Here is a 23,954-nt window from a genome sequence, read left to right on the forward strand (position 1 = left end):
GTAGGCAACGAATCAAGCTGACAGACAGAACCCGCCACGATGAAAAATTTACTTGAAAGACTAGAAGAATCCCTTTTTCGAACAGTCCTGTCCAGCTACCTTTCTCCCTTTAATTCCCACTTCGTTGCAACGTTCCTCTCTCTCTCTCTCTCTTCGTGTGTGCACGCTTCTACAAACATTTTCCCTCGTTTTTTTAGCGTTGGATCAAGAGGACTAGCTGAGGTGTAAGGTCTCCCCGTTCCTCGAGAAGATTAGCTGCGAAAACAAGAAGGTCCCGTAATTTAAATTCTGCAGGAAGAGGGCGACAAAAAAAAAGCAACACTGGCGAAAGCTGGTACAGATGTTGCTTCTGCGCTATTTCTTCTTCCTCTACTTTATTTGCATTGCCGGACGACTTTGTTTCAAGAATCTTCGAGTTAACAATGTCTTGATCCCTGCGTAGGGCTACTGAACAGCCCGGCAAATGAGCTCGAAGGAGGTCTTGTGTGCTTGGCGTAAACTAAACTATATAGGCAATCACTGCACACATTCATCAGTTTTGCAAGCGCATTGGCTCGACTCGACTCATTGTACAGGACTGGCTTGAAGCGGATTGATTAGGGAGGTGGTATCCTCTGGGGAAATAAGAGCATCACCTTTTCCTATCATTATTTTTTCGCCGTAATAAATTTGCGTATTCCGGCGGTAGTGTTCATTCGTTTGTTTCTCCTGCTAGCGAGGCGTCTTCGGGGAATCCGTAGGGAGGGGGGAGGAATAAACTTTATTAGGGCGAGACTTAGGTGTTGATGTCTGCGCACCCGCCTGGTGAGGACCGCAAAAAAAAAAAAAAAAAACAAGGAAGATATCGAGGCTATGCAGCAACTTCATCATAATCACCAAGGCAGGGCCCACCCCCATCATCGTCTGCGCTCCTTCACCTTTATTATACACCAGACGTGGTGTTGGGAGAAGGCCGAGCCACGCGCAGAGAATAATATTTTGAGTTTGCGCTCTTTTCCTTGTGAAAATTGTTATGTTTTAGTTTCACACTATTACAAGCGGCACATTAGCCCCTCGAAGCTCCCAATTTCTGGCCAGTGACCTAGTGGGTATGTCCCAGGTAGAAAGTCACAACAAAACTCAGGCGTCCAATGCGACAACGGTTTTTCCTTCTCAGTTCCTATACTACTGTCATTTGGGGGATTGGTGTTAGGTTTCTGCCACGGTGATGCTCGTCGTGGCCTTCACTCTTTGATTTCCGAAACAGGTGGTTTACCCTGTTGGTTGCACCTATCACCTACATTCTATTCCTTCTACAGTAAAGAATCTATTGTTACATCAGTATGTAAAAATTTGCTTATTTTTCTTTGGTTCTCACAATTGTTGGCATCACTTCCCCCAAAATCTCCTCCGTTCAATTTTTCCTAGCTTTTAAATCTTAACATTTTTGAGATGCCAATTCGACTTGGCCAATAATCCGTAGTGGGCAGCGCCAATAATTTCTTGGCCCCAACTAGAGTACTCTAGCTCCAAGCAACCGACCAAGACGTCTGCTGCTGTCTTGTCTCGCCCCGCTTACCGCAGTACGCCACCATTACCTGTGACACTGCAACTTTTAAACTGCTTCACAGTCATTTTGAAGACATTAAATGACGAACTGTTCCAGATAATTGGTTATCGCTGCGTTCGTTATCTCTAGTACTCATATCACGCGGCAGCTGGTGTGGCCAAACACGAGCGAGAGGAACCACAAATTTCATCACCCGCACAGACATAACGTTAGGATGTATGAAAGACGGGTACAAGCTGCAAGCCCTCCATGAAAGGAGATAAGGCAAACGCCTTATTTCCTTTGGTGGAGATAAGGCTCTTACCCAGCCTATGCTGTGAAACATGAGTTTGGGGTCGAACGTGTTGCCCTCCCTCGTTCTTTAAAGGGGTCCTGAAATACCTTCCGCCGATACATCGATGTACATGTAACCAAATAAGACAATGTATTAGCAATCTCCTCCCGCAAGAATTTTGTTAAAGCGATGAGTATTAGCTGAGAAATCGTAAATCAAAAACCGCGCATTATCGTCGCGCCGCGTTTCCTCCTCTTTTCAACTGTTGACGGCGCGCAAGCACTCCCTCCCATGATGCTGCGCTAGTCAGCGGTGACGTACTTCCGCATTACGCTCCTCCGACTGCCGTCTGCTACGGGCAAGTTTTGTTGACACCATGAATTCCGCACTCCGCTCAAGGATGGATAAGCGAACGAAAAATCTGGCCGCATGTGTGCGGTGGCCTGGCCTTGCCCTTTCGCGGTGTGCGTTGCTGCAGTGCAGCCCGTGACTTTTAATCGGCGGCGAACTCGCAGCCGCTGGGGAGGATCTTGCGCTCGGTCCCTTTCATGCACCGCGCACTGTTTATCCAAAAAGCGCCGTATCAGATGTGGCCCCGCTGGTGCCGGGTCTTATTTTGCGGTGGTGGTAATTCCTGCCGGCGCCATGTGAAAAAGACATTTTAAACCGATACAGAACCTGTGCACAAAACGCTTCAATCATGTGACCAGTTCAGCTTGGGGCGACGCGTGGTGGAGAGCGGCAACGTTGGCAAAACATGCTCCGGCGCGGCTGTGAGCTTTGTAGCGCTGGAGCGAGCGCCTTTCTTTGACGATCTCAAACATCGGTTGCCTTGGCAACAAGGCACAAACCGCCCCAGAAATGTTACGGTTGCGTGATCCCGGTTCAGCTCGGGGCCCCACCTCGCGACATGTGGGCACTGCAGGCGTACCACTCACTCTCATTAGGAAGTGTGAGATGCGTTTGGCATTACAGGAGGCGATGGTGTGTGTGTTGTGGACGCCTTTGTTTCGTGATCAAATGCGACGTTGTGCTTCTGCGGGTGGATAGTGCTTCCCATGGTCTGGATTATCTTTCTCGAGCGACGTACGACTCAACCTCGCATGGGGTATGTGCAGCGTGCGTGGTTAAAAGCCATCTCGGCTTGCGCGCCAGAGTTAAGTGACTTGCTGTTCGTCCCCGCAAACCGCGCGCGAGGTGAGTGCCGGATTTACGACGGGCAGGAGGAGGCAACCCATCGTCTGTCAATCGCGGTTCAGACTCAACGCATGTTGTGACGTTGTGTTCGTTCGAAACGCATCTCTGGATTGTTTCGAAGTGGAAAAAAATGTATCCGTCAAACCCGGGCATTCGGCTCAGGGCGTTCTCTGCGATTGCACGAAAAAAGTGCCACGGGGCTTCAACGCTTTCTTTGTGGAACGTACTCCGGTAAGAGAATATCCATGTCGTGTTATGGCCGTGTTTCATTCAATACGAACGGTTAAGCGTTCGTTTACACTTGTTTCGTTTGTCGTAAAATGTTCAAGCACTCCGACACTCCCCTGGCAGATCAGCCGGTGAGTCGACGCTGAGCAGACGACTCATCTCTTTGCCGGAAGTGGGTGAAAAAGCCGCCCAATAGCAGGATGTCTAGCTCATGACGAACATCTGGGAATCGATGATGTAGACATGTGAAGATGGCGGCGTCCAAAAACACGAAGGAAAGGGTGAGAAAAAAGCGACAAACTTTGCAACAAAAGTGTGAGCTTTCCGCTGCGCGTAAAAGAGTAATACTTGGCCCAGATGACCTTGACGACCCAATCTAACGATTGCGCTACTTCATTTAGTGTGCTCAAAATGCCTTTCAGGGCCCCTTTAACTCTATTATTAGCCCGGCAGGAGTTCGTTGCTGTCGCTTCAGGTGTTTTAAGCGGAAGCGTTACGAGGTGTGTACGATGTAGGTCAGGGGGTGGCGAGAGAGTGTGCTCGAGTCATTGGTTGTGGTCTGTTTCCTTTCTTCCGTTAATGCCAACGTTTATATGTTGTGCGTATTTCTACGAATAAACTAGTCGCGAGTTGCCGTTCATCTTGTCTGCTGTCTGCTTCATTTGTCCCCATCTTTTTCTGTCTGTTGCAACATGACATCACCACCACCACCACCACCACCACCACCACCACCACCACCACCACCACCACCACCACCACCACCACCACCACCACCATCATCATCATCATCATCATCATCACAATCATAATCATCATCGTCGTCGTCGTCGCCGTCGTCGTCATCATAATCATAATCATCTTCATAACCATCATCATCCCACTTAGGGCCACTGCTTGACAAAGGCCTCTCTCATTTACCTCCAATCGCCCCTCTCCTGAGCTGCCCGAGTCCATTTTTTTGCCCCTGAATTTTTTCATTTCACCAGTCCATCGAGTAATTGGCCTTCCCCTCCTTCTATACCCGTCTCTAGGTATCCACTCTGTTACCCTAATTGTTCTCCGGTTGTCGGTTCATATGCCTACATGGTCAACCCAAGTAATATCTTTTTCTTTATTTGAACTATGATACCTCCTACTCGAGTTCGTTCCCTGATCCAGAAAGCTCGTTTCGTCCCTGAGTGTTACTCCTATCATAATTCGTTCCATGGCCAGTTGAGCCGACTTAAGTTTGCTTTCCAGTTTTTTAGTAAGGCGCCAAGTTTCCGCTCCATACGTCATAACCTGCAGTATGCACTCTTTTGAGTGACATGTAGCTTATACTCTTTATTATTTAGCACTGTTTGGCGAGTGCATTCCAGCCCATACCTAATCGGCGACGCATTTATCTTTAGGGGTTGGGGTCATCACTGACTACCTGCCTGATGTAGTTATGTCCTTGAACTTACACTACAGTTTTGTTCAATGTGCTGAAGAGGACGCTTTCGAAATGGAAACTTTCAAAATTACGTTAATCATCAAATGATTTGATAGTGACGCTGTAGAAGGGGGTGGCAAGCAGTTTCAGGGCCGTGCGTTTACACCAGTGCCAATCCGCATAATTGTTCTACACAAGACGGAAAAGAGGACGCCGCGGCGTACGCTTGGCATTTATTTTTCGCTCGGCAAAGCGCTCTTTATCATTTCCTAGAAGGGGAAGGATGGCCTAAAGGCAATTTTCTCTGGATATTCGGAGGGAGAAGGTGGGCCGTGTGACCACGCTGCTGCTTAGGTGCTGCAGGATTGTTCCTCCTCCTCCTCCTCCTTTAGCATAACCATTCCTTGAATATTCCGTTTTTTTCTCTTAAATATCCACGTTTATACTCGGTAGCAAGCTAAGAACGGCAATAGTTCATGTAAAGTATGACTGCGCTTAAGCGATGGTCCCAGATGTCAACAGGCGCGCGTTTGAAAGGAGATTACCATGAATGCGTCATATCGGCTACCCTTTCTCACGTAGTTTATTGTCGCTGTGGTAGTTTATAAGCATATTAAGTCCAAGAAATTACGGAAACGGCTTGTGCCACGTTAAAAATATTTTCAGTAACGCACTACTCGCGCCGCCCGGAATAACATCCAGCGGCGGTGATGAGGCACAGGATTTTTAATTTGAAAAATTAAGAGCATTGTGGGGAAGTATTCACCAAGTGATGGGGTATGCGTGGTCTGCGGAAAAGAAAATATGCTGCACAGAATGTGAGGGTATCCATCCAAATCTACAAGAGGGAACTGTTCGGCTTCCAAAACCCGTAGAATTTAAGGGTAGCACAGAGGAAGTTAACTTCAAGGCTGTCGAGGCGACGAAAAGAAGATTAGAATGCTGGTGGACGAAAAGCAGCGGGGAGTATTGCCTAGGACAGTTACCACCTGTAACAGAAAAAAAAGTATTTTGTGACTAATGAGCTGTTTATGCCTGCCCTAAGTAGCGCTAGTATTAAACCAGGAGTATAAAACATAGGTAATTAGTCCTTTTTTTTAAGATGACATGTCATCACCCCGCAACGAAGGGGAAACAGATAGCAATCATCATCATAATTGTACCGGAGTATAGTAGAGACACTATAGTCCTCCAGGAAAGCCTTTCCACGCCAGTAAACGGGCAGAAACATCGTACACCAAACTTGAGTCTGTTGCTTTCTCTTCCCTGTGGTAGTGTCCGGTTTGTTTTCGGTTCCACCCCGACAACAAGTTGTATTTTTGTACATTAATCAACACAGTGCATGATTACACACACCGGTACTGCGTATTGAGCTTGTTTTTAGCCCCGAACGGTCATCATTGGTCGCGTTGTCGTTAGAGGCTTACAGCGCCGGTGTTTTTGAATACCGCGGCACTCCAGCACCCTGCCAATTGGCGGCACGTGTTGCCGCCTTCCGGCAGAAGATGGCGCGTCATGCGCGTTAGTTGCAAGTCGCCCAAAAAGTAAACCATGCAAGTTTTTCTTTTTTTGAGTCAGTTTTTTTCCGCCACACTTTTTTTTTGCGCCTTCAGCGTTCACAGGGGCTGCACCCCTGCAATTGTGTGCTGTGTATCCTACTCACTTCCTCAACGAGAATATCTCACAAGTTTTTTGTGTGCGTCGCTTCTAAAAGGGGACCGCCGTTCGGCCTCTGTGACCTCAGTGAAAGACCACTTAAACCAAACGTATATATTTGTTCTTTATGTGTAGTTTGGTTCTTCGTCTTGTACTCAACTAATCAGTATGTGTACATAGTTGTAAATAGCATTTTCTACAATGACTAGTACGGAAATACATACCATGTGTACAACAACAACAAAAAAAAAAGCCGCTGTGGCCTAGAACGGGCGCTGACGACCTGGGTTCGAACACCAGCGGGTCTGGCCATTTTTTGCTTTTTATTGAAATGACTTTTTTTAGGATCAATGCAGCGCGTTGTTTTCGCAGTAATGGGGATTTAGTACTGTTTAGGCGTGTGCAGGTTCGGGGCGCAGCCTACAACCAGTATAACCAACGTATGGCTTCGCGCCGAGGTACATCACACATGTCACGCTGTGGGGCGCTGGGCAGCGTAGCCTTTGGATACACTCTATCTGGTCCGGACACAAACATCATCCCATATGCACGAGGAGTCGTACTGAATAAAGAGAGATAGAGAGGAATAAACACCTTTAATAATTGATAAGCGCAGCCGTGCAAGGCTCTTTGCGATTCTGACAGGGTTCCGTCGCCAAAACAGGATTTGGGCATTGCCTGGTTTAGTACTAAGCCACAACCTCACCATACTCATGTACATACATACATATGCATATACATACATACATACATACATACATACATACATACATACATACATGCATACATGCATACATACATACATACATACATACATACATACATACATACATACATACATACATACAAACGGCGGGTAATTTTTGTTGGATCGCTCGCGTTTGTGATCTGCGGATTGGTTTTTCACTTACTTGTTTCGAACAGTTTTGTTGCCTTAATCCTGTCTGCGGCCGAATTCTACTCACGTTTCTACCACTTCGCTTTCCTGCGCACAGGCACAGCGAAACACATGCAGTCGCAACCCGACGCCCAGCAACAGCGCGGCATGTCCGTGCAAAAGGTTGCAGAAGCGCAGAGGCGAGCTGTCTGTCTTCACAGAAAACGGACGGCAGCCGCAGAACAAACTGTCTGCGCGCCCACACCGCTGTCACACCAGCTCGCATACGCGACATCAAAACCCCGCAAAAGGGGCGCTCCGTAGCAACGAACCGAGAGCCCGGACAAAGTAAGACGCTAGAGACGAAGCAGTGGAAGAATCTTTGAGCCGCAGCACAACGCCGCTGCTGGCGTAATGGACGACTGGCTAGCGCAGGCCGCTGTCCGTACAAAAGGAAAAGAGACGAATTTGAGACGGAGGCCGCCCGGGCGGCAACGCCCAGTGTTCCGTGAAGTTCTGGCCGTCATTTCTCATCTCCCGGTCGCGTTACCGTCACTGCAAAGCTGACTTCGCTGCCTCGCCCCTGTGTGCTGCGGAGCAGCACCAGTTTCTTTCTTTATTGTATTGCGGCGGAGGGATCGGATCAAACTTGTTTTGCTCTTGTGTGCATGCTTTCCATTAGCTGTTCTATCGGTAGTAGCCAGCGGAAATGGATCGATCGGCGGCGGTTTGTTTGGAGACCTTCCTCGGCTTCGCTACGACGCCTTTGCAGTTTTGGTTTGAGGTTTTTTGTGAACGAAAGGGAGAGATAGGTCTGGCCGCAGTTTTTTTTTTTTTTTTGGTGAACGTCAGCTCGCAATTGGTAGTCGTAAAAACGCTGCTGGTTCGGTTCTCCACAGAGGAAAAAACTTCAGTCAGGTACGGAACAGCCATGTCAGGACCATGGCAATACGACATAACGTTTTCTCTTTCGATCGTTTAGCTGTTTGTACGTTGTACTACTGACTGTCGCATACCAACCGATGTAGTCGATACAAAAGTCTAGATTCCAAGTCGTTGTCCTAAGTGCGCGTCAGCATGGGCTAGAATGGAGTGGAATCGATGACTGTATTAGAAGGAGGCCAATAGGCCCTGTTGTAGAACATGGGAAAAAGGTTAGGGGAAGATGGTTCATATGAGTCTTTTCAAGGAGCCTTTCAGGAGCCGCAAAGGGAGTGTTTGTGGGTCATCTAGAGAGGGGTTGAACGATCCGCCACCACACTACTTTCTATAAAGTAGTGTGGTGGCGAGACCTATTTCGAGACTGAATTGTGTGCCGTAAAAACCCGAGTATAATACGGACCCGCGTATAATACGAGGAGTAATTCGGGGACAGCAAAATCAGAAAAAAAGTTTTCATCCGCATATAATACGAGGAAAAGAGCACAGAAAACATTTATTTGCACTGCAGTTACCCTTCAGTGATTGTCAGTTTTCGCTGGCACTGTCTCCCGACGTCCGTTCAGTCATAGTCAGGTTCGCTGCCGCTGTCTCCTGAAGTCGCCTTGTTGGAAATGTGTTCCCACAGAAAGTGGTCCTCAGTGCCATCAAGGGCGTTCGAGATGCCGCATTTCTTAAAACAGCGACTGACGAGCTCTCTGTGGTTCTGTCCCACGCATCCACGATCCAGCCACAAATCACCGCTGGAGAAGCCCGCGTCAGCCATCTTGTAGCTGTCACTTACGGGTCACCTGACCTCATCCACTCTTGGTAGCGGGACCTGATTCAGTCTTTGAAAGGCTTGTTGATGTAAACGTCTAGCGGTTGCAGCTAGCTGGGATGTCATTCCTCCTGGAATGACAATGAGTTCGATGCGGGGTTCGCGCAACAACTTCTTCACGGAATCGGCCAGGTGGCATCGAAAGGCGTCCAACACGAGCACTGACGGGAACCCCCAACAGTGCTCCAGGGCGCCGACACCGCACAGACTTTATCCAGTCAAGCACCAGTTGCTTTCTCCATTTGCGAATTCTACTTTCGGTGACGCCGAACTGCCGTCCTGCGGCGCAATTCCTGCTGGTCTCGGCACATAAAATAGCTTTTCTTTTCTTTTAATTGCCGCTGAATACTGCCTTCGTCCACCCGACATTGTGATAGACTTGCGGTGAACGTGCGGATCATTCGCGTGGTCAAAACAATCAAACTGGCGCCAGCTGAGAGAAGCAGCAGCCAGCTAACGCCACCGCAAGATGGCCCACCCTCCGCTGAAACCGAAACCGAAAGTGCAAATTTTCGGCTGAAAACTTTGGGATCCACATGTAATACGAGGCACAAATTTTACATAGTAAAATTTTGAAAAAAACCTCGTATTATACGCGGGTTTTTACGGTAATTTCCTGTAAAATTTGGGGGTTAGTTATGACATGTTGGAGATCTTCTTCAGAAGTCGTCGGGCGTACTTGCGTTGTAAGTAACTGGTCGCGGTCAGTTGAGTAAGCTGAACATGCCGAGATGAGGTGGCAAAAGTTCGGTGTAATGCTGCTGCCGCAGTAGGGGCACAGAGGACTAGAAAGGTGCCTATGCGTTGTCCATTTGAAGATGACGTCCGTTGTGTAAGCCGAGTCAGCGTAGGCTTTATTGGAAAAAATTTCTCCTGTTCTTGGCAGTGACTACAGAGGAGCAATAAAACCAGGGGGTGAGGCGTTGGCAAACCCTTGGCGGCTGAGGTTCTTAATTGGATGGTATTTTTGGTGCAAGTCCAATTCGCATGCCTGTTGGCGGTCAGGTCGTTCCTGGATGGACGCGGGAACCATGGGAGGATTGTGTGAATACTCCCGGGTAGCATTATGCGAGAAAACAAACAGGTGTACAGGTAAAATGTTCAGGTAAGCCGCTGCACATTAAAAAAATCACGTGGAATCCAGACTTTTGCTCACGACACGAGTACATATGTATGCATGTATGTACGCATACATGTACACACACACACACACACACACACACATATATATATATATATATATATATATATATATATATATATATAGCAAAAAAAGAAAGACACACGTCGAAAAAAGAAAAGGTTTAACGTTTCGGCCGAGGGACCGGCCTTCGAAGGCCGGTCGTTCTGACGAAGGCCGGTCCCTCGGCCGAAACGTTAAACCTTTTCTTTTTTCGACGTGTGTCTTTCTTTTTTTGCTACGACTTGCCGGTGTCCAAGAAATATTTTCCTGCAATATATATATATATATATATATATATATATATATATATATATATATATATATATATGTGCAGAAAGATAGGGCAGCAGTCTACAACGCCAAAGGAGGCATAGGGGTGTGGTTAGGCTGTTTTCTTTTTCACTACGGTCAGAGTCCTTCAATGCTTTACTGGTCACGAAACTGCTCCGTAACTCAATGGGAGAGCTTCATATGCTGCGTTGGGCCGCCGCGCGGTGGCGCCACCCTCTCACTGAGGTCACTCCTCGGCGGCGTGGCGCTGGCTCGAACGGCGGAGCCGCGGCGAGCTGTGTTTGTTTTGTGCGGGAAAAAAAAATGTAACGTGCATCTCGCGCTCTTGTGATGCGACTTAAGTAGTGCAACGACGATGCCTAACATGTGTTGCGTCCCGAGATGTCGTTCCTTGTACAACGATACAACAGAAAATGTTTCCTTGTGCTGTTGACCGAGCGACGGGGAGCTGCGAGAGAAATGGAGGCGCGCCATTCCAAGGAAAGAAACGGGAGATTTCAGCTTCGATTATAAGTGTGTGACAGTGCGTGGAAATGCACTGTGTGTGAGAATGGAAAAAGCAATGTACCCTTTTGAGAGCATCGTGGACCTAGAATTGTACAAGGCTAACTTAAAGCCGGATTTTTGTCATGTCAGTCAGGTTGTAGCGGTGCTTCATTACCTGTTTGCAAACTTGTATTACCTTGCGCTCAGGCTCGCGTGTAAAAAAGCTTTGGGACGTCCTTGTGCTTTTACTTTTCATATTTCGGCGAATTATCCCGTAGGGTTCTTGTTTGTTTTGTAACCACGCGTGGCCGATTCCGGTTTCTTATCTGGCGTTTCAACCGGAGCGCCCGTTTGCTCTTTTTGTCCTACTTCCCGTCGGGCAATATTGTTTGATATGAAAAGGGGGCCACCTTGTCGCCAACTTGATTTTTTGTTTTTTCGACAATGTGTTCGATCCCATTTCCATGGGTCTGAAATTAATAACGTTCCGAGAGTAATGCATGCATAGCAAATTCCGCGCAACTCACTTTATTGACGTTCATCTGTGCACGTCACACTGCTGACTGCTTGATTGATTGATTGTAGGGTTTAACGCGCCGACGCAACGCAGGCGACGAGGCGCGCCGTAGTAAAGGGCTCCGGATTAATTTTGACCACCCGGGGATCTTTAACGTGCGCCGAAATCTCGTACACACGGGCGTTTTTGCTTTTCGCCTCCATCAGAAAAGCGGCCGCCGCGGCCGGGAATCGAACCCGCGACCTCGTGCTCAGCAGCGCAACGTCTCTTAGCCACTGAGCCACCGCGGCGGGTCTGCGGACTGCTTCTTCGGCGTTTGTGTTTCATTCTAGTCTTCTGTAGAACAGGAGCTCGGTAGCTCGCTGCGGTCAGAAAAGCTTTGCGTCGTTCTTGGCTACGTGGCAATATTCTGTTTCCTGCGTGTGCTCCACATCGCAGCGCGAAAAAATAAATTTTTGTACGCTGGACCACGCTCTTTTGTCTCCCTTCGTAACATTGAATTTTTGTTGCGTGTGATAAAATCAGTTTTATTGTTCTTTTTTCGCTTGCTGTTTTTGCAAGGATTGCATAGCGTGGAAGCGGAAAGACACATGGTGCAACATATATCTCTTCGTGTTTTGATCCTTCGCGTTTCTGCAGCGTTTTTAGATGTTCTCAAGTATGTACCACTCATTATAGCGGTAATACTATTGGGCTATCTCTTTTAGTGTTCTGTGCATTCCAGAGTAATCAACGGATTCATTAAGCGTAGTCTGAACGACGTGTACTTGGTTTCTTTCGGGTTTTTTTTTTATTGTAATATCGATGGGCCCGCAGCAGTCCGTGACTATGCAGCTACCGTATGTGTGGTACTTACAACTTTTGCTTTAAGAAAAGAAGAAATATAGATTTAAAAATCCGAAAACACGACGGCGCAGCGCTTGTGCCAGAGCACGCAGAAGCCGTTGCCGTTCGCGGCCGAAGTCTACGGTAATTTACTACGAAAAATAAAACCCCATTGAAGGCAGGTGATGACTGGACTATTCATCGCTAACTACTACAAAAAAAAACACACTTAATCAGCGCGCAGACACCAAAAGCAGCGAGCGTTTGCACGCCAAGAGCAGGGCAATACGCCGCGAAAGCGGCGGCTGGATGACCTTCGTGCGGCGGTGGCGCCTGTAGTGGCGCGCGCGGTCCCTATATGAAACGAGCGCCGAAGTTTCGTGACCAGTAAAGCACTGAAGGACTCTGCTACGGTTAATGAAGTAAACATTTTTTTTAATATACAGAAGAAAGAAAGAAAGAAAAACACGCGCCCAGAGTGGGGACCGAACCCACGCCTTTCGATTACATGTCGAATGCCTTACCAATTCGGCTATCTGGGCGACTGTGTTCTCCTTCACTCTCTGGGCCATTTATATTTACTAGAAGTGTATCTGACGCTTGAGGGAGGTAGCCAGCGCCACTCTGACTACACGGGGAGAAGGGGACCTTCTTTTCAACCCCCGGGGCGTGACTCGAGCGTCTACAGCCTGTCATGAGCGGGAAACTGACGGGAAGCCCTCTTATGCTACCTAGGCATCAAGGCTGCCAGAACCGAGACCCTCGCTAGGCTTTCGCAGAATAATATAGTAAGGAAAATGAGGGGCTCGTTGAGGAAAATGCAGAAAGATAGGGCAGCAGTCTACAACGCCAAAGGAGGCATAGGGGTGTGGTTAGGCTGTTTTCTTTTTCACTACGGTTAATGAAGTAAACATTTTTTTTAATATACAGAAGAAAGAAAGAAAGAAAGAAAAACACGCGCCCAGAGTGGGGACCGAACCCACGCCTTTCGAATACATGTCGAATGCCTTACCAATTCGGCTATCTGGGCGACTGTGTTCTCCTTCACTCTCTGGGCCATTTATATTTACTAGAAGTGTATCTGACGCTTGAGGGAGGTAGCCAGCGCCACTCTGACTACACGGGGAGAAGGGGACCTTCTTTTCAACCCCCGGGGCGTGACTCGAGCGTCTACAGCCTGTCATGAGCGGGTAACTGGCGGGAAGCCCTCTTATGCTACCTAGGCATCAAGGCTGCCAGAACCGAGACCCTCGCTAGGCTTTCGCAGAATAATATAGTAAGGAAAATGAGGGGCTCGTTGAGGAAAATGCAGAAAGATAGGGCAGCAGTCTACAACGCCAAAGGAGGCATAGGGGTGTGGTTAGGCTGTTTTCTTTTTCACTACGGTTAATGAAGTAAACATTTTTTTTAATATACAGAAGAAAGAAAGAAAGAAAGAAAAACACGCGCCCAGAGTGGGGACCGAACCCACGCCTTTCGATTGTAGACTGCTGCCCTATCTTTCTGCATTTTCCTCAACGAGCCCCTCATTTTCCTTACTATATTATTATGCGAAAGCCTAGCGAGGGTCTCGGTTCTGGCAGCCTTGATGCCTAGGTAGCATAAGAGGGCTTCCCGCCAGTTACCCGCTCATGACAGGCTGTAGACGCTCGAGTCACGCCCCGGGGGTTGAAAAGAAGGTCCCCTTCTCCCCGTGTAGTCAGAGTGGCGCTGGCTACCTCCCTCAAGCGTCAGATACACTTCTAGTAAATATAAATGGCCCAGAGAGTGAAGGAGAACACAGTTGCCCAGATAGCCGAATTGGTAAGGCATTCGACATGTAATCGAAAGGCGTGGGTTCGGTCCCCACTCTGGGCGCGTGTTTTTCTTCCTTTCTTTCTTTCTTTCTTCTGTATATTAAAAAAAATGTTTACTTCATTAACCGTAGTGAAAAAGAAAACAGCCTAACCACACCCCTATGCCTCCTTTGGCGTTGTAGACTGCTGCCCTATCTTTCTGCATTTTCCTCAACGAGCCCCTCATTTTCCTTACATATTATTCTGCGAAAGCCTAGCGAGGGTCTCGGTTCTGGCAGCCTTGATGCCTAGGTAGCATAAGAGGGCTTCCCGCCAGTTACCCGCTCATGACAGGCTGTAGACGCTCGAGTCATGCCCCGGGGGTTGAAAAGAAGGTCCCCTTCTCCCCGTGTAGTCAGAGTGGCGCTGGCTACCTCCCTCAAGCGTCAGATACACTTCTAGTAAATATAAATGGCCCAGAGAGTGAAGGAGAACACAGTCGCCCAGATAGCCGAATTGGTGAGGCATTCGACATGTAATCGAAAGGCGTGGGTTCGGTCCCCACTCTGGGCGCGTGTTTTTCTTTCTTTCTTCTGTATATTAAAAAAAATGTTTACTTCATTAACCGCAGTGAAAAAGAAAACAGCCTAACCACACCCCTATGCCTCCTTTGGCGTTGTAGACTGCTGCCCTATCTTTCTGCATTTTCCTCAACGAGCCCCTCATTTTCCTTACTATATTATTCTGCGAAAGCCTAGCGAGGGTCTCGGTTCTGGCAGCCTTGATGCCTAGGTAGCATAAGAGGGCTTCCCGCCAGTTACCCGCTCATGACAGGCTGTAGACGCTCGAGTCACGCCCCGGGGGTTGAAAAGAAGGTCCCCTTCTCCCCGTGTAGTCAGAGTGGCGCTGGCTACCTCCCTCAAGCGTCAGATACACTTCTAGTAAATATTAATGGCCCAGAGAGTGAAGGAGAACACAGTCTCCCAGATAGCCGAATTGGTAAGGCATTCGACATGTAATCGAAAGGCGTGGGTTCGGTCCCCACTCTGGGTGCGTGTTTTTCTTTCTTTCTTTCTTTCTTCTGTATATTAAAAAAATGTTTACTTCATTAACCGTAGTGAAAAAGAAAACAGCCTAACCACACCCCTATGCCTCCTTTGGCGTTGTAGACTGCTGCCCTATCTTTCTGCATTTTCCTCAACGAGCCCCTCATTTTCCTTACTATATATATATATATATATATATATATATATATATATATATATATATATATATATAATGCATGTATGTATGTATCCATGTATGTACGTATGCATGCATGTTTTCTGTTCAGCGCACCTTAAGTTCCTTTCAGAAGTTCACTTTTTACAACTCATCTTATACCACCCATAGTTTTACCCTTGGTCCTATACACCAGCCACCTTATTTATCTTTTAACCACTCTTGTTCTTCAGCCTGGCCGTTTACACCAGCCGTGCTCATAGTTTTTAACTGATTTTATTTCGTGTTCTCTCCTCATCAAATAACTTTGTGTTTGGCACTCTTTGCCCATGTCGGCCTTGCGCCAATAAAATCAAACCATCATCACCATCATCAACGTATGCATGCATACATGTATATATATGTGTGTATGCATGTATGTGTGTATGTATGTATGTAGCATGTAATATGTATGTATGTATGTATGTATGTATGTATGTATGTATGTATGCTTTTGCACTCATGTATTGTATGTACGTTGGGTGTGTGTGCGCGTGTGTGTGCGTGTGTGTGTGTGTGTGTGCGTGCATGCGCGCGTTTAAACGCGGTGTATTTAGTGTCGCATGATGGGGCTTGTAATTTTCAGGCTGAGCTGATGCTGTTCACCGCTGTGTGGTAGTATGATGTAGGGATAATGTCCTCGCTTCCGAGTACAGATGGCGAAAACTCGAGGCCGAGTTACCGAGTTTTCATGCGTAAGCATACGAGGTTCAAATTGCCAAAAAAAAAAAATAATCGCGAATCTACTCGTGTCACTGCAAACGTCATCAAAAGACGAAAGTCTGCTTTCGCCCTTGCCAAGTAACAGCACCTCCTATCTCGTCTGTCCACCTTTCACGCTCTTCCCTTCCTGCCGCGGTCACCAATTGGAGTTCTGCCAGTGTATTTTGCCGTAGTCCTGCGCCCATTGTTGGAGCTATTAGCACTTAGCGCTGAAGACACGAGCGCGAGGCTCGGGCGCCAGCATTGTTTGTATTTTACACTTACAACATTGTTTTCTTGCCGTATTGTTTTTTTTTATTTATGTATTTTACAAGTACTGCCAGCCTTGTTACAAGGCCTTAGGTAGGAGTGTGTATTCGGTACTAGAGCAGATCAAACAAATTATAAGAGAATAACCAAAAAATGCACAATATTCCGCACAAAAAAATGTTCTTCCTTGCCACTTCCTTTGCAAACAATATTTCAACAAGATAGCACACAAGGAACAAGCAACTGCACAATAATCAGCACAAAATGTTTTTCCAAGCCATGATTTTACAGGGAAAGGTGGGAGATGAAAGCTATGATTTATTCCAAAGCGCGGAAAGAAGGGATGAAACAGTATGGAAGTCAACAATTGGGGCGGGAAGTGTGTTCCATTCGGAAGACGTGCGTGGGCAGGAAGAGTGCTTAAACGTATTAGTCCTGGACGAAAAATCTTTGACCTTCTTATCATGATAGGAGCGTGTGCAGCGGTGGCTAGTCGGTAGAATGTATAAAGTTTTATAAATTCCCGTTTCACCATTGTAGAGTTGGGAGAAAAATTTCATTCGGTCCCGGTGACGCCTTGCTGCAAGGTTTTCAAGTTCTGCAGCTTTGGGAAGATTTGACGGGGACGCGCGCCAGCAGTACGAATTGTGATCAAATCTAGCTGATTTCCTCTGGATTTTCTCAATTTTGGTGATGTTGGTTTGAGTGTGTGGATCCAAGACAATTGAAGCGGGTTCTATAATAGGTCGGATAAATGTTTTATATGATAAAAGTATAAGTTCAGGTGATGCGTTTCCTATAGACCACCTTATAAGTCCCAGTTTCTTCACTGCTTTTTCGCTCTCGCAAAAATCGAGCATGCATATACTTTCAATTAAACGAGGACTGCAAACACCACTTATGTATTGACGTTCTTCCTCAAATAAGTAGAAGATATATATATATATATATGTATATATATATATATATATATATATATATATATATACAGAAAGAAATGCCGGCAGTCTACAACGCCAAAGAAGGCATAGGGGAGTGGTTAGACTTTTTTTACCGTTATTGACGTTACATTATTATTATTTTCTTTATTAATTACGTGAGAAAGAAAGAAAAACACGCGCCCAGAGTGGGGACCGAACCCACGCCTTTCGATTAGATCTCGAATGCCTTACCAATTCGGCTATCTGGGCGACTGTGTTCTGCTTCACATTCTGGGGTATTTATATTTACTACAACTGTATCTGACGCTTGAGGGTGGTAGCCAGCGCCACTCAGACTACACGGGGAGAAGGGGACCTTCTTTTTCAACCCCCGGGGCGTGACGCGAGCGTCTACAGCCTGTCATGAGCGGTTAATTGGCGGGAAACCCTCTTATGCTACCTTGGCATCAAGGCTGCCAGAACCGAGGCCCTCGCTAAGCTTTCGCACGATAATAGGGTTTGGAAATGAGGGGCTCGTTAAGAAATACAGAAAGAAATGCCGGCAGTCTACAACGCCAAAGAAGCCATAGGGGAGTGGTTAGACTTTTTTTACCGTTATTGACGTTACATTATTATTTTTTTTATTAATTACGTGAGAAAGAAAGAAAGAAAAACACGCGCCCAGAGTGGGGACCGAACCCACGCCTTTCGATTAGATCTCGAATGCCTTACCAATTCGGCTATCTGGGCGACTGTGTTCTGCGTCACATTCTGGGGTATTTATATTTACTACAACTGTATCTGACGCTTGAGGGTGGTAGCCAGCGCCACTCAGACTACACGGGGAGAAGGGGACCTTCTTTAGATATATATATATATATATATATATATATATATATATATATATATATATATATATATATATATATATATATATATATATATATATATATATATAGTATGAGGGGCTCGTTGAGGAAATACAGAAACATAGGCCGGCAGTCTACAACGCCAAAGGAGGCATAGGGGTGTGTTTAGGCTCTATTTTTTACTGCGGTTAATGAAGTTAAGATTTTTTTTTAATATAAGGAAGAAAGACAGAAAGAAAAACACGCGCCCACAGTGGGGACCGAACCCACGCCTTTCGATTAGATCTCGAATGCCTTACCAATTCGGCTATCTGGGCGACTGTGTTCTCCTTCACTTTCTGGGCTATTTATATTTACTAGAACTGTACCTGACGCTTGAGGGTGGTAGCCAGCGCCACTCTGACTACACGGGGAGAAGGAGCCCTTCTTTTCAACCCCCGGGGCGTGACTCAAACGTCTACAGCCTGTCATGAGCGGGTAACTGGCGGGAAGCCCTCTTATGCTACCTAGGCATCAAGGCTGCCAGAACCGAGACCCTCGCTAGGCTTTCGCAGAATAATTTAGTAAGGAAATGAGGGGCTCGTTGAGGAAATACAGAAACATAGGCCGGCAGTCTACAACGCCAAAGGAGGCATAGGGGTGTGTTTAGGCTCTATTTTTTACTACGGTTAATGAAGTTAAGATTTTTTTTTTAATATAAGGAAGAAAGAAAGAAAAACACGCGCCCAGAGTGGGGACCGAACCCACGCCTTTCGATTAGATCTCGAATGCCTTACCAATTTGGCTATCTCAACGAGCCCCTCAACGAGCCCCTCATTTCCTTACTATATTATTCTGCGAAAGCCTAGCGAGGGTCTTGGTTCTGGCAGCCTTGATGCCTAGGTAGCATAAGAGGGCTTCCCGCCAGTTACCCGCTCATGACAGGCTGTAGACGTTTGAGTCACTCCCCGGGGGTTGAAAAGAAGGTCCCCTTCTCCCCGTGTAGTCAGAGTGGCGCTGGCTACCACCCTAAAGCGTCAGGTACAGTTCTAGTAAATATAAATAGCCCAGAAAGTGAAGGAGAACACAGTCGCCCAGATAGCCGAATTGGTAAGGCATTCGAGATCTAATCTCTGCACTTCTCTGCACTCTGTATCTCTGCACTTATTTTTTCTTTATTGCATGGTAACCACACGTATTTTGTGCACTTACAGTTCGCACTGTGTAAGCAGTGTGTAGAGTGATTCACACTTTAAGGTCGTGGGTTCGATTCCCGGCCGCGGCGGCCGCTTTTCTGATGGAGGCGAAAAGCAAAAACGCCCGTGTGTACGAGATTTCGGCGCACGATAAAGATCCCCAGGTGGTCAAAATTAATCCGGAGCCCTCCACTACGGCGCGCCTCATCGCCTTCGTTGCGTCGGCGCGTTAAACCCTACAATCAATCAAATCAATCAGATTCACACTTTAAGATAGGAAACGCTTAAAATTGTTCAAACGCGTACGCACGCATGAACGCGCATGCACGAGTTAAGAAGGTAGAGCCGCTGTGGGGGCTCACTTTGGCAGGAACACACGCTACGCACATTGTTTCTGAAAAATGGGTTTGTCGAATAAGGAGGGTCTGCATGACTATCTATTGTACGGCACTTCCACAAACTCAACAGCCCATGGAATTGCACAGTCTCTGTCCACCGAAAGAGATCGAATGACGTGTGGGGTAATGTGAATGTGAAATCTTTAGCCTTGGTAGAAATCAATTGTTGTTCTGTTCCTCAGATTATGCTAGGGTAAGTGTCACCAGACGCATCTGACCCGAGAAGACACAGCAGGCTGCCGCTTTAACGGTACACGGTCGGGAACAACCATACACATAGCATACGAAGAAAAAAGTGACGGTGGTAAAGACCACAAAAATCATACAGGAAAGGAATCGTTGGTAAGCATTATTGTAACCAGAACACAGAAATATTTCTGAATAGCGCAAAGTGAAAACAAAAGTTTATGCTGGTGCAGTTGCTAAGCGCAGTGAAACATATTTGTAACGGTTCTTTTCTTTCATCTTTTCTTATTCTCTCAAACGTTTCATTGTCTATTCTAGCTTAACGTCGCGTTGTTTGTACTACTGCTGCAAGGGCACTGATGACGTATAAGAGTTCATTGCATGCGGAGATGCCAGTGACTTACCGTAAAAACCCGCGTATAATACGAACCCGCGTATAATACGAGGTGTAATTTGGGGACAGCAAAATCAGAAAAAAAAGTTTTCATCCGCATATAATGCGAGGTTAAGAGCACCGAAAACATATATTTGCACTGCAGTTACCGTTCAGCCATTGTCAGTTTTCACTCGCACTGTCTCCCGACGTCCGTTCAAACATCGTCAGGTTCGCTGCCGCTGTCTCCTGAAGTCGCCTTGTCGGAAATGTCTTCCCACAGAAAGTGGTCCTCAGTGCCATGAAGGGCGTTCGAGATGCCGCATTTCTTAAAACAGCGACTGACGAGCTCCTCTGGGATGCTGGCCCACGCATCTGCGATCCAGCCACAAAGCACCGCTGGAGAAGCCCGCGTCAGCGATCCGGTAGCTGTCACTTACGGGTCTCCTGACCTCTCCACTCTTGGTAGCAGGACCTGATGCAGTCTTTGAAAGGCTTGTTGATGCAAACGTCTAGCGGTTGCAGCTGCGATGTTATTCCTCCTAGAATGACAGAGTTCGGTGTGGGGTTCGCGCAACAACTTCTTCGCAGAATGGGACAGGTGGCAGCGAAAGGCGTCGAACACGAGCACTGACGGGAATCCCCAACAGTGCTCCAGGCCGCCGATACCACACAGACTTTATCCAGTCAAGCACCAGTTGCTTTCTCCACCCGCGAATGGTGCCTTCGGTGACGCCGAACTGCCGTCCTGCAGATCAATTCCTGATGGTCTCGGCACATAAAATAACTTTTATTTTAATTGCAACCACATACTGCCTTCGTGCATCCGACATCGTGATAGACTTGCGGTGAACGTGCCGATCCTCTGCGTGGTCAAAACAATCAAAATGGCGCCGGCTGAGAGGAGTAGCAGGTAGCAGCCAGCTAACGCCACCGAAAGATGGCGCAGCCTCCGCTGAAACCGAAACCGAAAGTGCAAATTTGCGCCTCAAAACTTTGGGATCCACATATAATACGAGGCACAAATCTTACATAGTAAAAGTTTGGAAAAAACCTCGTATTATGCGCGGGTTTTTACGGTAATAGTATTAATACCCGGCGCACGGGGTGAGCCTTTAGGAGTAAGGGAAACTTTCCGATTACGCGCTTTCGGCGAATCAGTTGACTCAAGCGCCGACTGCTCTCCTCAATGACCTTACCGGGCTAGCGCGTTCCGATAAGGCGGTGACGTCATGATCAGACATGGGCTCCGGCGAAATTACCAAAGCCCACCCGTCGACTTGTTCCCACAGGAGAGAAAAGAGAGTGTGGGAGCCGACGCCAAGCCAAAGCACGAGTAATAAAGGCTGCACTCAGGGGAGCTAAGACGACGGGGCATTAGGCGACGAGAAAAGGCGTGCTCCTCGACGAAGGCGAGGGGGGTGGGGCGGTAAACCCGTTAGCACGTCGTTATATCGTTACGAAGCCATTAGCGGCTCCCGTCTCGCGCCTTGGTTCCGGGGGCTGCTTTCCTCTCTCGGCGTAGAAGACAGGGTGGCCTGCACTTGATCTCCGTTATCCCTTCTTTCCTCTTCCTTCTCCTTCACACGTTACGACTTGCCTCCAACCGCGCTCTAATTTTCTGAGGAGCCCTCAACTCATGGCCTCCCTAGCTCCCTTCTCCGTCTAAGATGTTGGAGGAGGAGGAGAGGTAACAAGCTTGGAGGGGGCAAGCAGCAAAATATCCGTGCACGATCGTCTGAGTGCGCCATTTTGAGGTGGCGCGGTCGGAGATGGGATCAGTGTCTACCAACGCGGACGCAGTTAATGGCTTGAATGGAATGAAGAAATGCGGCTGCGGGGAGATATCTAGCCGACAAGGAGAAGGGAGAGAAGGATTGCGGTAGGGAAGTTCCCTAACCGGTTTCCTGGCCGCCCTTGATCGCCCCGGTATTTTTGCCCGCTCCCGAGTTATATCCGGAGCGCTCCCGAGTCGCGTCGGCACGTCGGAGGGCAACAGGTGCCCCGGAGACCGCATTAATTTGGTGCCCGCGCCCGGACCCGCTCTGAGCGCCTTTACCTGAGCCGCTTCCGGAATCGATTTCTTCCCCTTTTCTCTCCCTTTCCCTTCATTTCGCGCTATTTTTCTTACACTGCGATATTTCTTTCTGTTTTCGGCAGGAGAGTTATGACGTCAACGAAAGGAATCGCCGAGCAAAGGCGCTAAATCTGCTTAAGTCAATACCGCTTCCACCGAGAGAAAAAAAGCGGAGTGGGGGGTAGGAGGAGGCATATCTGGGGTTTTGAGATTCCGATGTCTTCTCTCCTCTTACACGTTATCCAGACGTTTTCTGACCTAATTAGCCTCCATTCGCACAGCCGTCACCTTCTCCGTCACGGCACCGTCACGTCAAGAAACCGCGATGGAGACGCAAACGGAGTAGCATTCGTACTGGAGCTCTCCGTCAGAGTACAGGGTCGTCTGCCTAAGGATCAGTTTAGCCTAGAATTGAGCGTTCTTAATCTGAAAAGTAAAGAAAATGGCTTAGATGTTTACGTGGGCCCACTTTTCGCTAAATTTAGCTGTAAAAATATGTTTTCAGATTGGCTGGTTTAGCACGGGGCGTGGTCCCGTCGCGTTGACGGAACGGAAACGTAGAGCTCGGCCTCCCGTCGCCGTCGCACCGTTTACGGCGTGAAATTGCCCGAGAAACCGTCGGCCATGACGGAAGACGGTGATTTGACGGTGACGTGGCGGAGTGAAAAATGGCTGTGTGAAATTGGGATGGCGCGCACTTGGCCAGCTGGGAGGAGGAAAAACAGGTCAGGAAGGCTTGGTTAGTCGCACTATGGCGGCCTCGCAATCGAAACGCCATAAAGACAATAGTGCCTCTTTGTAATATTTAATTTTTAGAAGCACCTCAAATCCGTAGTCACTCAGGACAATTTCTTAGTACAGAAGACGGACGTTAGGATTATGTCGCGGATTTTATTATTTGACTATTAGGAACTAATAAAAAGTAAGACAAAAATGACATGGTGTGAAGACTTCTAACTAAACAATTGTACTACAAGGTGGGCTAGTTGGAGCGCATTGGACGTGGGAAGAAACAGCTACATATGAGACAAAGGGAAAGAACAGACGTCCGCCACATTGACCGCCAAGTGAAGTTTAATTTATTCCACTGTTGGATATCTGGTGGAAGATCGACGGCTGTCACCATTCGCGCTTGGCTTCGGCAGGAGCTGCATCGTGCGTGACGGCGCTTTTTAGAAACGCTGCGCAGCCATTCCTAATCACTCAGCTCAGCCACCGATGTGCGGGACCTTCTGACGCTGCAGCACCAGCAAACCAGCTCCTCCTAGATCCACAACCCGACTGGATGCTCCCACTTCTGCGAATTACGAATGGGGTACCCGGCGTTACGCGTAAGCAGGATATTCCTGCGCCTGCCTTACGTTCCTCGCCGTAGAACTGACCATCCCACACGTAAAATACAAACACCACGCTCATTCGCACATCAGTTGGTCTCTGTCAGCCACATTATCTGCAATAGGGATGTAGATTTCGTCGTCATGTACAACTTTCAGCGCTTCGCTTATCCACAAGACAACATAAGAATAGCGCACTTGTCGTACTGCGTACTGCTTCCGCCTCAATCATAGAGCGACCAGCACGTCAGTGGGGAACCTTCGGGGAATTTCGACCGTCGCTTCAGTGTTTACGATCTTATCCAAAAGATCAGCTCGCATTCGTTGTAAATGCCCTGCACCTTCTCGCTCTAGAGACA

General features: G+C 47.6%; 1 protein-coding gene and 2 non-coding genes across 3 annotated transcripts in view; 1 reads left to right on the forward strand and 2 right to left on the reverse strand.

The window, feature by feature from the left end:
- Machr-a (muscarinic Acetylcholine Receptor, A-type) overlaps positions 1 to 23,954 on the reverse strand; it is a 472,231-nt gene that overhangs the window by 85,686 nt on the left and 362,591 nt on the right. The gene's annotated exons all lie outside the window — the stretch shown is intronic.
- On the reverse strand, positions 12,727 to 12,798 carry Trnat-ugu (transfer RNA threonine (anticodon UGU)). Its single transcript has one exon. It is a non-coding gene; the product is annotated as a tRNA-Thr (tRNA).
- On the forward strand, positions 14,042 to 14,113 carry Trnat-ugu (transfer RNA threonine (anticodon UGU)). The gene has a single exon. It is a non-coding gene; the product is annotated as a tRNA-Thr (tRNA).

Source organism: Haemaphysalis longicornis, unplaced genomic scaffold (assembly GCF_048455015.1).
Source record: "Haemaphysalis longicornis isolate Haplotype H1 unplaced genomic scaffold, Haemaphysalis longicornis Haplotype H1 scaffold_8, whole genome shotgun sequence".
In the NCBI taxonomy this organism is placed as follows: Eukaryota; Metazoa; Arthropoda; class Arachnida; order Ixodida; family Ixodidae; genus Haemaphysalis; species Haemaphysalis longicornis.